This window comes from Monodon monoceros, unplaced genomic scaffold (assembly GCF_005190385.1).
Source record: "Monodon monoceros isolate NGI ecotype Baffin Bay Population unplaced genomic scaffold, NGI_Narwhal_1 Super_Scaffold_9, whole genome shotgun sequence".
In the NCBI taxonomy this organism is placed as follows: Eukaryota; Metazoa; Chordata; class Mammalia; order Artiodactyla; family Monodontidae; genus Monodon; species Monodon monoceros.
This window is the reverse complement of record NW_021703786.1, coordinates 2,151,584-2,167,744: the sequence shown is the minus strand read 5'-3', so window position 1 is coordinate 2,167,744 and position 16,161 is coordinate 2,151,584.

Genomic DNA, 16,161 nt, shown 5'->3' with positions numbered 1-16,161 from the left:
AACCCAAGGAGCACACCAAGACACATGTCAATCAAACTGACAAAAATTAAAGACAAAGACAAAAATATTAAAGGCAACAAGGGAAAAGCAACAGATAACATACAAGGGAACCCCCAAAAGATTATCAGCTGATTTTTCAGCAGAAACTCTGCAGGCCAGAAGGGAGTGGCATGATATATTTAAAGTGATGAAAGAGAAAGAACATTCTACCCAATAAGGCTCTCATTCAGATTTGACAGTGAAATCAAAAGATTTACAAATAAGCAAAACTAAGAGAATTCAGCACCACCAAACCAGCATTACAACAAATCCTTAAGGAATTTCTCTAAAAGGAAAAGAAAAGGCCACAAATAAAATCAAGAAAATTACAAATGGGGAAGCTCACCAGTAAAGGCAAACATAAATAAAGACAGAAAATCATCTACATGAGAAGAGGAGAGTACAAATGCAGGATATTGGAAATACATTTGAAATTAAGATGAGCAAGTTAAAACAATCTTGTTTATATATAGACTGCTATATCAAAACCTTGTGGGAACCACAAAACAAAAATCTATAATAGCTATATAACACAAAAAAGAAAAAGCAATCCAAGCACATCATTAAAGATAGACATCAAATTACAAGAGAAATGAACAAAAGAGAATGGAAAGCAAAAAGACCTTCAAAAACAAATCCAAAACAATTAACAAAATGGCAATACAAACATTCATATTGATAAGTATGTAAATGGATTAAATGCTTCAACCAAAAATATAGACTGGCTGAATGGATACAAAACAAGACACATATATATGCTGTCTACAAGACACCCACTTCAGATCTATGGACATATAGAAACAGAAAGTGAGGGGATGGGAAAAGTTATTCCATGCAAATGGAAATCAAAAGAAAGCTGGAGTTACAATACACATATTTGACAAAATAGACTTTAAAAAAAATGTCACAAGAGACAGAGAAGGACACTACATAATGATCAAGGGATCAAGCCAAGAAGAAGATACAATTGTAAATATATATACACCTAACATAGGTACACCTCAATACATAAGGTAAATGCTAACAGCCATAAAAGGGGAAATCGACAGTAACACAATAGTAGTGGGGGATTTAACACCCCACTCGCATCAATGGACAGATCATCTAGAAAGAAAATCAATAAGGAAACACAGGCCTTAAATGACACATTAGACCAGTTGCCATTAATTAATATTTACTGAATATTCCATCCAAAAGCAGGTGAATACACTTTCTTCTTAAGTGTACATGGAACATTCTCCAGGATAGATCACCTCTTAGGTCAAAAACCAAGCCTTGGTAAATTTATGAAAATTGAACTCATATCCAGCATCTTTTCTGATCAAAATGCTATGGGATTAGAAATCAATTATAAGAAAAATAAATAAATGGAAAAAACACAAAAACTTGGAGGCTAAACAGTAAGTTACTAAACAGCCAATGGATTACTGAAGAAATTGAAGAGGAAATCAAAAAATACTTAGAGACAAATGACAATGAAATCATGATGGTCCAAAACCTATGGGATGCAGCAAAAGCAGTTCTAAGAGGGAAGTTTATAGCAATACGATCTTACCTCAGGAAACAAGAAACATCTGAACTAAATAACCTAACTATACACCTAAAGCAACTAGAGAAAGAGGAACAAACAAAACCCAAATTAGCAGAAGGAAAGAAATAAAGATCAGAGCAGAAATAAATGAAATAGAGACAAAGAAAATAATAGCAAAGATCAATGAAACTGAGAGCCAGTTCTTTGAAAAGGTAAACAAAATTGACAAACATTTACCAGACTCATCAAGAAAAAAAGACTGAGAACTCAAATCAATAAAGTTAGAAAAGAAAAAGGAGAAGTTACAACAGACACCACAGAAATACAAAGGATCATAAAAGACTACTATATACAAATATATGCCAAAAAAATGGACAACCTAGAAGAAATGGAAAAATTCTTAGAAAGGTATAATCTTCCAAGACTGAACCAGGAAGAAATAGAAAATATGAACAGGATGAGCACAAGTACTGAAATTGAAACAGTGATTAAAAATCTTCTAAGAGGGGGCTTCCCTAGTGGCACAGTGGTTGAAAGTCCACCTGCTGATGCAGGGGACACGGGTTCGTGCCCTGGTCCAGGAAGATCCCACATGCCCCGGAGTGGCTAGGCCCATGAGCCATGGCTGCTGAGCCTGGGCATCCGGAGCCTGTGCTCCACAATGGGAGAGGCCACAACAGTGAGAGGCCCAGGTACCGCAAAAAAAAAAAAAAAAAAAAATCTTCTAAGAACCAAAGTCCAAGATGAGACAGCTTCATGGGCAAATTCATACATTTAGAGAAGAGTTAACACATATCCTTCTGAAACTCTTCTAAAAACTTACAGAGAAAGAACAATCCCAAGCTCACTCTATGAGGCCACCATCACTCTGACACCAAATACAGACAAAGAAATTACAAAAAAGAAAATGATAGGCCAATATCACTGTTGAACATAAACACAAAAATTCTCATCAAAATACTAGAAAACAGGGCTTCCCTGGTGGCGCGGTGGTTGAGAGTCCGCCTGCCGATGCAGGGGACACGGGTTCGTGCCCCGGTCCGGGAAGATCCCACATGCCACGGAGTGGCTGGGCCCGTGAGCCATGGCCGCTGAGCCCGCGCGTCCGGAGCCTGTGCTCCGCGATGGGAGAGGCCACAACAGTGAGAGGCCCGCGTACCAAAAAAAAAAAAAAAAAATACTAGAAAACAGAATCCAGCAACACATTAAAAAGAACATCCATCATGATCAAGTGGGATTTATCCCAGGGATGCAAGGATTCTTCAATATCTGCAAATCAATCACTGTGATACATCACATTAACAAACTGAAGAATAAAACCATATGGTCACCTCAATCGATGCAGAAAAATCTTTTGACAAAATTCAACACCAATTTATAAATTAAAGATTTCCAGAAAGTGAGAGTAGAGGGAACTTACCTCAACATAATAAAGGCCATATGTGGCAAACCCACAGCTAACAGCATACTCAACAGTGAAAAGCTGAAAACATTCCCTCTAAGATTTGGAACAAGTCAAGGATGTCCACTCATGCCACTTCAACATAGTTTTGGAAGTCCTAGCCATGACAATCAGAGAAGAAAAAGATATAAAAAGAATCCAAATTGGAAAAGAAGAAGTAAATAGTCACTGTTTGCAGATGACATGACACTATAAGTAGAAAATCCTAAAGAGGCTACCAGAAAACTACTAGAACTCATCAATGAATTCAGTAAAGTTGAAGGATACAAAATTAATACACAGAAATCTCTTGCATTACTATGCAGTAGCAACAAAAGATCAGAAAGAGAAACTAAGGAAACAATCCCATTTACCACTGTATCAAAACAAATACTAGAAACACACCTAATAAGGATACAAAAGACCTCTACTCTAAAAATTATTGATGTAAGATGTTAATGCAAGAAATAAGAGATGAGACCAACAGATGGAAGGATATACCATGTTCTTGGATTGGAACAATCAATATTCTCAAAATGACTATACTGCCCAAGGCAATCTACAGATGCAACACAATTCCTATCAGTTTACCAATGACATTTTTCACAGAACTAGAGCAAAAACTTTAAAATTTATATAGAAACACAAAAGACCTCGAATAGCCAAAACAATCTTGAAAAAGAAAAACAGAGCTGGAGAAATCAGGCTCCCTGAGTTCAGATTGTACCACAAAGCTACATTCATCAAAATAGTACGGTACTGGCAAAAAAAAAAAACAAAAAAAAACAGAAATGTAAATCAATAGAATAGGGTAGGAGGCCCAGAAATAAACTCATACCCCTATGGTCCATTAATCTACAACAAGGGAGGCAAGAATATACAATGGAGAAAATACAGTCTCTTCAATAGTTGGTGCTGGGAAAATTGGACAGTTACATTTAAAAGAATAAAATTAGAACTTTCTCTAACACTGTATACAAAAATAAACTCAAAATGGATCAAAGATCTACATGTAAGGCCAGATACTACAAATCTCTTAGAGGAAAACATAGGCAGAACACTCTTTGACATAAATTGCAGTAATACCTTTTTTGATCCACCTGCTAAAATAATGAAAATACAAACAAAAATAAACAAATGTGACCTAATTAAACTTAAAGACTTCTGCACAGCAAAGGAAACCATCAACAAAATGAAAAGATACCCCACAGCATGGGAGAAAATATTTGCAAACAAATTGACTGACAAGGGATTAATCTCAAAAAATATACAAACAGCTCCTTCAGTTCTCATGTCAAAAAAACAAACAACCCAATCAAAGTATGGGCAGAAGATCTAAATAGACATTTCTCCAAGAAAGACATACAGATGGCCAAAAAGCTCATAAAAAGATGTTCAACATCACTAATTATCAGAGAAATGCAAATCAAAACTGCAATGAGTTACAAACTCACACCGGTCAGAAGAGCCATCATCAAAAAGTCTACAAACAATAAATACTGGAGAGAGTGTGGAGAAAAGGGAACCCTCTTGCACTGTTGGTGGGAATGTAAATTAATACAGCCAGTATGGAGAACAGTATGGAGGTTCCTTACAAAACTAAAAATAGAACTACCCTTTGATCCAGCAATCTCACTCCTGGGCATATATCTGGAGAAAACCATAATCTGAGTGGATACATGCACCCCAGTGCTCATAGCAGCAGTATTTACAATAGCCAAGAAATGGAAGGAACTTAAATGTTCATTGAAAGAGGAATGGATAAAGAAGATATGGTACATATGTACAATGGAATATTACTCAGCTCTAAAAAACAATGATATAATGCCATTTTCAACAACATGTATGGACATAGAGATTATCATACTCAGTGAATTAAATCAGACAGAGAGAGGCAAATATCATATGATATCACTCATATGTGAAATCTAATTTATAAAATGCAAATTAACTAATTTATAAAACAGAAACAGATTTATAGATATGGAAAACAAACTTATGGTTACGAAAGAAGAAATATGAGGGGGTGGGAATAAATCAGGAGCTTGGGATGAACACACACAAACTACTATATATAAGATAGATAACCTACAAGGACCTACTGTATAGCTCAGAAAACTAGTCAATATTCTGTGATAACCTATATGAGAAATGTACCTTAAAAAGAATGAATATATGTATATGTATAACTGAGTCACTTGGTGTACACCTGAAACTACTACAACATTGTAAATCAACTATACTCCAATAAAAATAGTTCGTGTATTTTGATCCCAAACTCCTAATTTGTCCCTCCTCCAGTTCCCTTTGGTAGCCATACATTTGTTTTCTATGTCTGTGAGTCTATTTCTGTTTTGTAAATAAGTTCATTTGTTTCTTTTTTTATATTTCACATTTAAGCAATATCATATATTTGTCTTTCTCTGACTTATTTCACTTAGTATGATAATCTATGTTCATCCATGTTGCTGAAAATTGCATCATTTCACTCTTTTTCATGGCTGAGTAATATTCCTTTGTATGTATATATATTCCACATCTTATTTATCCACTCATCTGTCAATGGACATTTAGTTTACTCCCATGTCTTGGCTATTGTAAATAGTACTGCTACGAATATTGACATGCATGTATCTTTTTGAACTACAGTTTTCTTTGGATATACGCCCAGAGTTGGGATTGCTGGATCATATGGTAACTCTATTTTTAGTTTTTTAAGAAACTTCCATACTGTTCTCTATAGTGGCCTCACCAATTTACATTCCCACCAACAGTGCAGGAGAGTTCCTTTTTCTCCACACACTTTCCAGCATTTATTATTTGTAGACTTTTAGATGATTGCCATTCTGACTGCTTTGAGGTGATACCTCATTGTAGTTTTGATTTACACTTCTCTAATATATAGTGATGTTGATCATCTTTTCCTGTTACTGTTGGCCATCTGTGTGTCTTTGGAGAAATGTCTATTTAGATCTTCTGCCCATTTTTGGAATTTTTTCTTTTCTTTCTTTCTTTCTTTTTTTTTTGATATTGAGCTGTATGAGCTGTTTGTATATTTTGTAAATGAATCCCTTGTCTGTCATATCATTTGCAAATAGTTTATTCCATTCTGTAGGCTGTCTTTTCATTTTGTTTATGGTTTCCATTGCTGTTGTTTAATTTTCTTGTATGCACAGCTGAACACATTCCCTAATTTCCCTTGGAGTTAGGTGTGGCAATGTAATTAGGTTCTAGGCATTGGGCTGTGTGGTGAAGTGTTGTAAGTCATTTTTAAGCCTGAATAATCAATATTTCTAAATGAGACCTTCCAGGCTCTTACTCCTTCCAGCTGGATGATGATATGTACAGCAGTTTTGGAAAACACATTTTGCTGATGGCAGAATTTCCATAAGTCTTTCCAAACTAACAACATTTTGGTCTGTATATAGGAGCCAAAAGTAAGTCACTATGTTGGGGTCTACTTGTTATAGCAGTAACTACTCTAGCTTAAAGAATTTGTATGAACATTTTAAAGTAAAATCTGTGATGGTATAACTGCTCTCAGCTTCTGAAAGTTTACCACTGCTTTGGAATAAGGAATAAAGTACTTATGCTGGATCACAATGGCCTCAGTGACCTGGACTCTGGCTAGAGTCCTCAGATCTCCCTTTATACTTCTCCCCAGCTCTGCTCATTTGGGCTACCATCACATTAACAGACTCGCTATTCTTTAACATACTAAGAATGTTCCTTTTTCTAGGAATTTTCACATGCCATTTCACTTGCCTGGAAAACTATTCCCCCAGATATCTGCATGGCACATCATTTTACATCTATATGCTTTCTACCCAGATGTTTCTCTCATGCTATGAATGCTGGGCTGGATCACAAGCACTGCCAGGAAGTCCAGCAGAGTCAGTGCCCTGGAGAGCAGCTCTCAATCTCACTGCTTCCTTCAGGAACATAATTTTTGGAGGCATTTTATAGATTCTCAGAAATTCCCAGGAATATCAATACCCTGTTGCTCACAGTGGCATCCTTAATAATACCCTCTTAATCATTTTCTGCCCATATTCTCCTCACTACCTCATGCATGCAATAATATTATTATAAGGGAGCAAAACTTGACATCCTAAAATGTGTCTCTTTGGAATTAGGATCAATTAAAGCTGATTATTTTTAAGAAACAGAAGACTTAGACATTTTTCTTGTTACCTCTCCTTTCACTGCCTAAAATAATTTAAAGTGCCTCTTCCCAGAATAGAGCTATCATTAGAGATGTCTACAAAGAACATGGGCTAAGTGTGGTGAGGGTTACTGAGCAAGGCCTAGAGATCAGGGGACACAGTCCACTCTGTGTCTTATTGTCTCTGTATGACCCAGCATTCATTTGTTTACCAAATATTTGCTTTCTATCTCCATGTGAATTGCTTTCCTCCCATTTGAAGTCACAAACCACTTCCCCAACATCCTCTTTTGTCTTTAACTAAAGATGGTATTTAAGGTGAGGTCTTTGGCCATTTTGGTGATTACTCAGTTTTCCTGTGTGTCATGTATACATGTTATTAAACTTTTGTTTAATTTTCTCCTGTTAATTTGTCTCATGCCAATTTAATTTTTGGACCAGCCAAAAGAACCTAAAAGGGTAGAAAAAAATGTCTTCCTCCTTGACACCACCTACACCTAAGATCTTTTTTCAAGATATGATCTCAGGAGAACCCAAACTAACATTTTCCTTACCACCTGCCCTTTCATGAGGCTCTAAGAGCCATTTGTACACATTGTGTCTTTATCTTTGACATTGGTGATATGTCATTACATCATAATGTATCTAGCAATCAAATTATTTATTTATTTTTAAAATTGAGATCCACTAGGCTTCTTGAATTGGTGTATTCAAATGTATCATCAATTGTAAAAAATATTCAACAAATATCTCTTTAAATGTTACATCTTCTCTTTCTTTCCTCTGATAAGCCAATAATAATTGTTATATATTTTCATTCTATCATTATTTCTTTTTAATATTTTTGATCTCATCTCTCCCACATTCAGAATTGCATATTTTGACATATTTACAAGTTCACTAATTCTCTTTTTGGCTTTTTTGCTCCTGCTTTTCAATATATCTCATGGGTTTTTATTTCTATTACTGTTTGTTCTTTATTTCTAGAAGTATTTTTTTTAACTTATTTTTCAGTTCTGTAGATAACACTTATTCCTTAATCATGCTTTTGGTATATGCTTTTATTTTATTAAACATATTAAACATACACATTTCATGATTTTACATAATTATAATATGCTCATATTCTGCCCTTTTGCTTGATAATTCTCAGTCATGTTTCTAGTGTCCTTGTGTGCTTTGTGCTTTTTGGACAGTAAGCTCAAATCCTATGGAACTTTATCTATGCAAAATATTTTTGTTCTACCTTTAATACATATTCATCCAGGGAGCATTACAATTGCTTTTGCCAAGTGGTTTGGGGCTCCTACTTTTGGGGGTCATGTAGATTTAGCAAATTCTGACTCCAAACCCTGTGAATGAAAAATGTTGCCTGCCATATCAGTAAACAAAGGATGTTGCAGCCATCAAGACACTACAGCCAGTCACCCTGGCAGTGAGCCCTGAGGGAGCTCAGGATGGAGACAAACAGGCTGCCCACTGCCAACACCTTAGCTACTGCAGACACCCCCCAATGGTGCGGCCTGAGGAGACTCAGGATGGGAAAGAACAGGATAGTGGCCCTAGATAGCTAAGGTGCATATCAAAGAATGATTTCAATGGGCCCAGACTTTTGTTTCTTTCCATACATAGAACAGTGTTGAATTCATTAACTTGAGATATCTGATTTTCTTTAATTAATGATAATCCATTGATGTTCTGACTACCTGGTCTTTGTTGCAAAAATCCCTATATATCCTGGCTCCTCCCTTACCTCTTTGGAGCAGTCCCTCAAAGTGATCTGAGAATCTGTCTCCTGGACTTGAAGTCCTCAGAAAATCCACTGAATCAAACATAACTCTCAACTTTTAGGTTGTGCATTTTTTTGTTGACAAACCAATGAGGGTAGATGAGAAACTTTAGAAGAAGACATTTTGTTATACTGAATTTTTTGCCTCCATTCAGTAAAAAGGTCATGACAGGCAAGTTTTCCATTGCAGGACACTTTTGTCTATTTGACACAGGGGGTGGAACTTTTGGATGTTTTTAGATATCCCAAGCTTTATGGTAGCATCTTGGATCTGAACTCCTATCATGTAGGGAGTTCAAGTTTTGTTTCCTGTTCTCATGCTCTAGGTTTTCATTAATTAAAAAATGCTCCAGACACATATACTCGTCTGAAAACACCCTCATATTTTAGGATGTTTCTTGTTGTTTCTGATCATACCCACTATTTCAGTTATTTGTTTAAATGGTGGTTTTAATATTTTATTCATAGTTTTAATGTGCCCTAAACTAGGAGGATTTCTCCAACAATATTGCCAGAAATGCCTAGTTCTCAGTTACCTTTAGTACACAAATGAAATATACTGCTCTCAGGAATCATGCTCCTATTACCTATAAAGTACTTATCTTCATCTTATGGTACCTACACTCAGCAATTCCTTTACCTTTTGCTATAGACTTACACAAAATTATTTTCTCTTTGTCTCTGTTCATCTTATTGCCTTTGCCTAAAATATATATTTTTAAAAACTCAGCTGTAGATCCCTTCAATATGAAGCTATCTATATTCACCATAGTTAATTTTTTTCTACTTTCTCCCATACATATCTGTGTCATGACCCTGGTAACATTCTTGCTCATTTATAAAAATGAATCTTCAAAGGTGATGGTTATATCATGCTCATCTGTCTTTCACAACACTTTAGCAAATAACCTAAGTCATGAAGTGTTCTTATTTACATTTTTTTAATGAAAGAATCTGCACTTACCTTGTATATATAACTTAATTCATTAAAAAAAAACTCTAATAAACACATAGTACTTTGTTCTTAAATGATGAGAAATTGCTGTCTCAAAGAAGGTTGGCAACTCACCTAAAAGTGTCCAATTAGTAAGCAGTAGAACTGAGGTTTGGACAGAATTCTATCTCATCCCAAAGTTTATGGTACTTGAATTTTACCAAGCATCCTTCTAACATTGGCGGGCCCAGAGAAAATCCAAATTGAATTCTGCGTACATACAACTGTTAAATTGTTGAATAAAATTTGTCCTAGCATCGTGGTTGACAAAAATATACTCACAATGACCTGAAAAGTAAGATGACATTTAGAAATTTATAATTCCTCAGCGTTTTCTGCAAGACCATGGTCGTGTGTGGAGAGCAAACCCTTCAGTCTCTGACTAATTCTGTCCTTGTTTTTTTTTCCCCCTACCCTGGCACCGTTCTATATCTCACATCCAAAAATCAGCCACATTTTGGCTACCCTTTCAAACTAGGTGCACACTGGCAGCTTGGTCTACCTAGATCCAGGGAAGAGACCCATAAGCCATTTGCAGCACAGAGCTCTAGGGTCCCAAATTGCTCTCTCACAGAGAGCAAACTGGAAAGGGAGATTGTCTCTTATTAGTTACATCCATTTGGCACAGGACTGTTTATTCCATGGGAAGGAGCATAGGTGGAGTGGAGGAAGGCCAAAGTAAGACCCTCCAATGCATACGACCTGGAGAAAGTCCTTGAAGGGTCCTTGCCTGAGTCTAGAAGAGGAACTACATATTATTTGTCAAATTTCAAAATGCAGGAAGTTAGACCATTAATCAATTAATTATCAGAAATACACTCAGACCATCCAGGTTGTATTTAAAAGCCCCATATAGCAAGCATTACCCGAGGCACATATATGTGGAATCTAAAATACAATACAAATGAACTTATTTACAAAACAGAAACAGGCTCACAGACATAAAAAACAAATGTATGGTTACTAAAGCGGAAGAGGAGGAGGTAAATCAGGAGTTTGGGATTAGCAGATACAAGCGACTATGTATAAAATAGATACACAACAATGTCCTACCCTATAGCTAGGGAACTATATTCAATATCTTGTACTAATTATAGTGAGAAAGAATATGAGAAGTATATATATATATATATATATATATATATATCTGAATTACACCTGAAATTGACAAAGCATTGTAAATTAACTACACTTCAATCAATCAATCTCCCTTGGGGGAATAAAAGGTACTACCCAGAAAAAATATGTAAAATTACTGAACAGTGCAAGTCCAATCTACAGAGCAGATCCTGCAATCTAAAAGGTTAGAACTTTACTGTGTGGTGATTATAGCAGTCATTCTCAGCATTTTCATTTTAAATTCTTCCTCCCAAACACTCTTTACAGTTATTTTAGGATGAGACAGGGTGGAACAGAGTATTATTTATTTCCCAATCAATGTCTTATGGTGAAATATATAAGAAAAAAGGAGAGTAGATGATGTGGATTTTGATAATAATATAATTATATATGCTGTTATACTATTCACCAAATCAAAAGATTAACTTAAATGTATTTTAAACCATTTTATTCTTTCCAGCCAAGATTGTCCTGTTTTTCAATACATAGCAGAGTGGAATTCTTAGATATTGTTGAAATCAAAACAATGGAATAAAACCTGTGAATATTTATGTCTTCCATTACAGGAAATGTTCTGCTTATTACTTTAGACAATTGCTTTTCCCAATGCTTCTTGTACAACACCCCACCACCACCACCACCCTGGATTTAGACTCTTGTACTTCTCTTTGCTAAGATTTAATCATTAAAATAATATATATATATATATATATATAAATGACTTTCATTTTACCTCTATATTTTTCTACACAGCTTTCTTAAATGATCACAGGCTTAATAAAACCCTTGAAATAAACAAGAATTAAGGGAAATGAAAATATGCACATCATTTTTCTAAACATACAAAAGGAAAGCTGGTTGGTTTTTCTATGGTTATCAGTCAAAGATTAGTCACTGGTCAGCTTGCAAATATGAACATTTGTCTTTAGGACATTTCAATATATCTATGGAAGTAAATTAGTCGGAGACACTAGAAGTACTATTTCTTCTATTTACTGTAATTATATCTTGCTGTCACTAAGAAAATGCATTATTATATCCTCAGGAATACATACATATATATATATATATATATATATATATGGAGAGATGTAGGAATGTGTCACACCCCAGGGATTATAGACCTAATAGAACTGTAGTATTTTCTACTCCCATGTACACTTTTTCACATATGAAAAGAAGTATGTTGCCAAGAATACCTGGGATTGGAAGGCTTTAATATTTTAATTTGGGAAGAACATAGCATTGTTTTCCCTCTACAATGCAGTTTAAAGCAAATAACAAAAACAGTCTAAATAAAAACATTTCAAACTCTGTTTTAATATTGGCTTTAGTGGCCAAGGTCAATAACATATTATGATCTTCCTTGCTTTTCAGAACTACATTATCACTGAACCAGTATTAGCGGTGATGAATAATCCAAACTCCTGCTTAGTTTCTTGATATTGTCCTAAATCTAATTTCAGAATGTCTTCATCCTATAGATGAGAAAACTGAACCTACATCCATTCATTCATTCATTCATCCAATAAATACCTATTAAATGCTTAATATTTGTCAAGTACTGCCACTTGGGCTATAGCAGTGGGCGTAAAACATTCACTTGCTTACATGGTGCTTTCATTTGTGAACAAACAAACAAAAAGAGTGTCACTCATTATTACCCTATACAAAAAGTTAAGTCACAACCCACCACAGTGCCCAAAACAGTGTACCCTGAGAGAAATTCAGGATGGAAAAAAAAAGGATGAAGCATTCTGTGTTTGGGATATAAGGCCTCCTAAATAGTTAAGATGCATATCTAAGGAAGAATTTAACTGACCTCAGATTCTTGCATATGAATCACTTGGCTGCACACCTGAAACTAACACAATATTGTAAATCAACTATACCTCAATAAAAAATAAATAATAATAAAAAGAAAATTAAAAACACCAAAATCATTAACTTGAGATATTTTTTCTTTGTGATTAGCAGTAACTTTTTTAATGCTTGATTACATGTATTTCCCAGCCAAAAATAAATTGTATATATACTGGCTTCTCCTTTACCTTTGTGCAGTAGTTCCTCAGAGCTATCTGAGAGACTGTCTTCCAGGCTATAGTCCTCAGTAAAATCCCCAAATAAAAGAGAAGCACTGAAACTCATTGCTTTTACCTTGTTTCCTTTTTTTTGTTTGTTTTCAGTCAAAACATTTTTTAAGATGTAATGGGGACATCTGCGGTAAACAGTTAAAGAAATATATATGAAATATAATTATAGATAGAGACCGATGTCTTGAAAAATAAAAATGAGAAGAGTAATATGATGTAAAGATGAGGAGAGGCATTAGAAAGATGTGAGATAACAAGTAATATGTTCCTGGCACAGGGATCTTGAAACCTTGTAATTCCCTAATTTATAAGAACTCTGAAAGCATCTCTTGTTCTAATATTGGTCTTTGATCTCTGTTCCTGGCACAGAGTTCCTGAAGTCCTTATAATTTCCTGGGTGATAGGAGTGTGTTTCTTCTAAAGAGGTGACTCTGGATGGCTTTCTGGATGGTTTCTAGATGAGAACTTGCCACTGGAAAGACCATATCATGATTAGAAATTTGGAATTTTCAGCTGTGCCCTCCATTCTCTTGAGAAGGGAGAAGGGCTGAAAATGAAATTAATGATTGATCATTCCTACATGATGAAACCTCCATAAAATCCCCAAAGTATAGGGTTTTGTCATCTTCCTGGTTGGTGGAAATGTAGAGGTTCATGGAGAGTGGTGCCTTCGAGAGGACAAGAAAACTCTCTGCCCCTTCCACATACCTTGTCCTATACCTTCCATCTGGATGTTTATCTGTGCCCTTTATCATATCCTTTAATAAGCTGGTAAACATAAGTAAGTGTTTCCCTGAGTTCTATGAGTTGCTCTAGTAAATTAATTGAACCTGAGGAGGGGGTCATGTGAACCTCCAATCTGTAGCCAAATCAAACAGAAGTTGTATGTAACCTGGAGACCTGGTACTTGAGATTGGCCTCTGAAGTAGGGTAGGGACAATCTTATGGGTCTGAGCCTTAACCTGTGGGAAGTGACCCTATCTCTAAGTAGAGAGTGTCAGAATTGTGTTAAACTGTAGGACACCTAGCTGGTATCATGGAAAATTTCTTAATGTGGGGGAAAATCCCACACATTGATAAACAGAGTGAAGCATTTTGTGTGAATGGTAAGAGACACACAGGAAAGAAACACACGGTAGGGAAGAACTGGAATTTTCCCTACATAGAAAAAAAAAATTTTTTTTCTTCTTTTACAGAAGGGATGGGCAAGGAAGACTTCTCTGAAGAGGAGATGTTTGAACTCTGACTGAAAGACCAAAAGAAAACAGTAAACCAAGGAAGAGCTGGAGAATTTGAGAACTGACTGCTGACTGAATCTGCCGCTAAAGTGGGTAGAAGGAGAAAGCAAGATAAAAGCAAGCCAATAAAGCAAAACTAAACATAAAGATGTGAATTGGTATAAGCAGTGTTTTTTGCTTGCTTCCATTTTTCTGCTGTCCATGTCTAAGTACCTTCCTGTTGCAAGAGCCAAGCTAAATGGTATTATAAGACCCCTCTTAAATCCTTCCTATTGATGCTGAAAACTCAGCCTCTGTGCACCAGTGCTGCAGCAAATCTCAGAAAGAGTTTTTGGTGAAGTAGAAAAGAATAGCTTTATTTTTTGCCAGGCAAAGGGGGACACATCAGGCTCCTGACCTCAAAAACTGTGTGTCCTACACCAGGAGGATTTGGTGAGGAGTTTCATAGCAATAATTCAAGGGTGGGGTTGCTGATAAGATTAGGGTGTGTGTAGGACCTGCACTCTTTAATCTGGTCTCAGGTAATCTCTTGATGAGCTTCTCTGGTTCCTTTAATCTGGCCTCAGGTAGTATTCTCTGGAATGAAGAATGCTGACATCTTCCATTTGTTGGGGGTTTTACTTCTACAAAGAGCTTAAAGATATTGCCATGTGTATCCCTTGAGGTGGAACCAGGACACTGCTCCAAGGCTGCATTATTGTTTCTTGGCTCTTCCTCCTTTGTGTCTGCATCCCTTCCCTTCCCTGATTATACACTTTGGAACTCAGGAAAGGTCATGGAGACTGCAGTCTGTCCCCTATAAACAAGAAACGGTGGACATGGTAAGGCTTCCATGCCCAGGAGCCCCACAGGGTCCTGCTTGGTTTTATTACTTCCACTCTTTCTCAGAATTAATTACTGAAGATCGGATTTTTTTGAGTATTTTTCTGTGAATGCATAAAGACACACACTGCTTTCTAAATGTTTTCAACAAACTAGATCAATATTTACATTTTGTCCTCAAACTTTTCAGCTAAAATGTCTATAAGTCTTAGAAACTAATGTATATCAGTACATCTAAGTCTACCTTAGTCCTCTTAAAGATGACATAATCTAATATATAGCCTAAATGTATTATTAAATTTAAATATTTCTCTATTGATTAGCATTAGAATTATTTTCATTATTAACTATTTAAATGATGCTGAAATTGATATTCCTGAATATATATCAGGAATATATATCAGTAGTATAGGTAAAAGCATTTCTTAAGAATAGAGTAGTAGGGGCTTCCCTGGTGGCACAGTGGTTGAGAATCTGCCTGCTAATGCAGGGGACATGGGTTCGAGCCCTGGTCTGGGAGGATGCCACATGCCGTGAAGCAACTAGACCCATGAGCCACAACTACTGAGCCTGCGCGTCTAGAGTCTGTGCTCCATAACAAGAGAGGCCACAATAGTGAGAGGCCCGTGCACCGCGATGAAGAGTGGCCCCCACTTGCCACAACTAGAGAAAGCCCTCACACAGAAACGAAGACCCAACACAGCAAAAATAAATAAATTAATTAATAAACTCCTACTCCCAATATCTTAAAAAAAAAAAAAAGAATAGAGTAGTAAAAATGAAATTTGTGGATTAAAGGAAATGTGATTTTTTGTTTGAGTAGATACTGTCAGTTATCTACCAATAAGAACTCAATTTTTATTCTTAATAATCATGGATAAGAGCACTAGTTTCTCCACAGCCTCTCTAGAATTAACTATTCTCAATCAC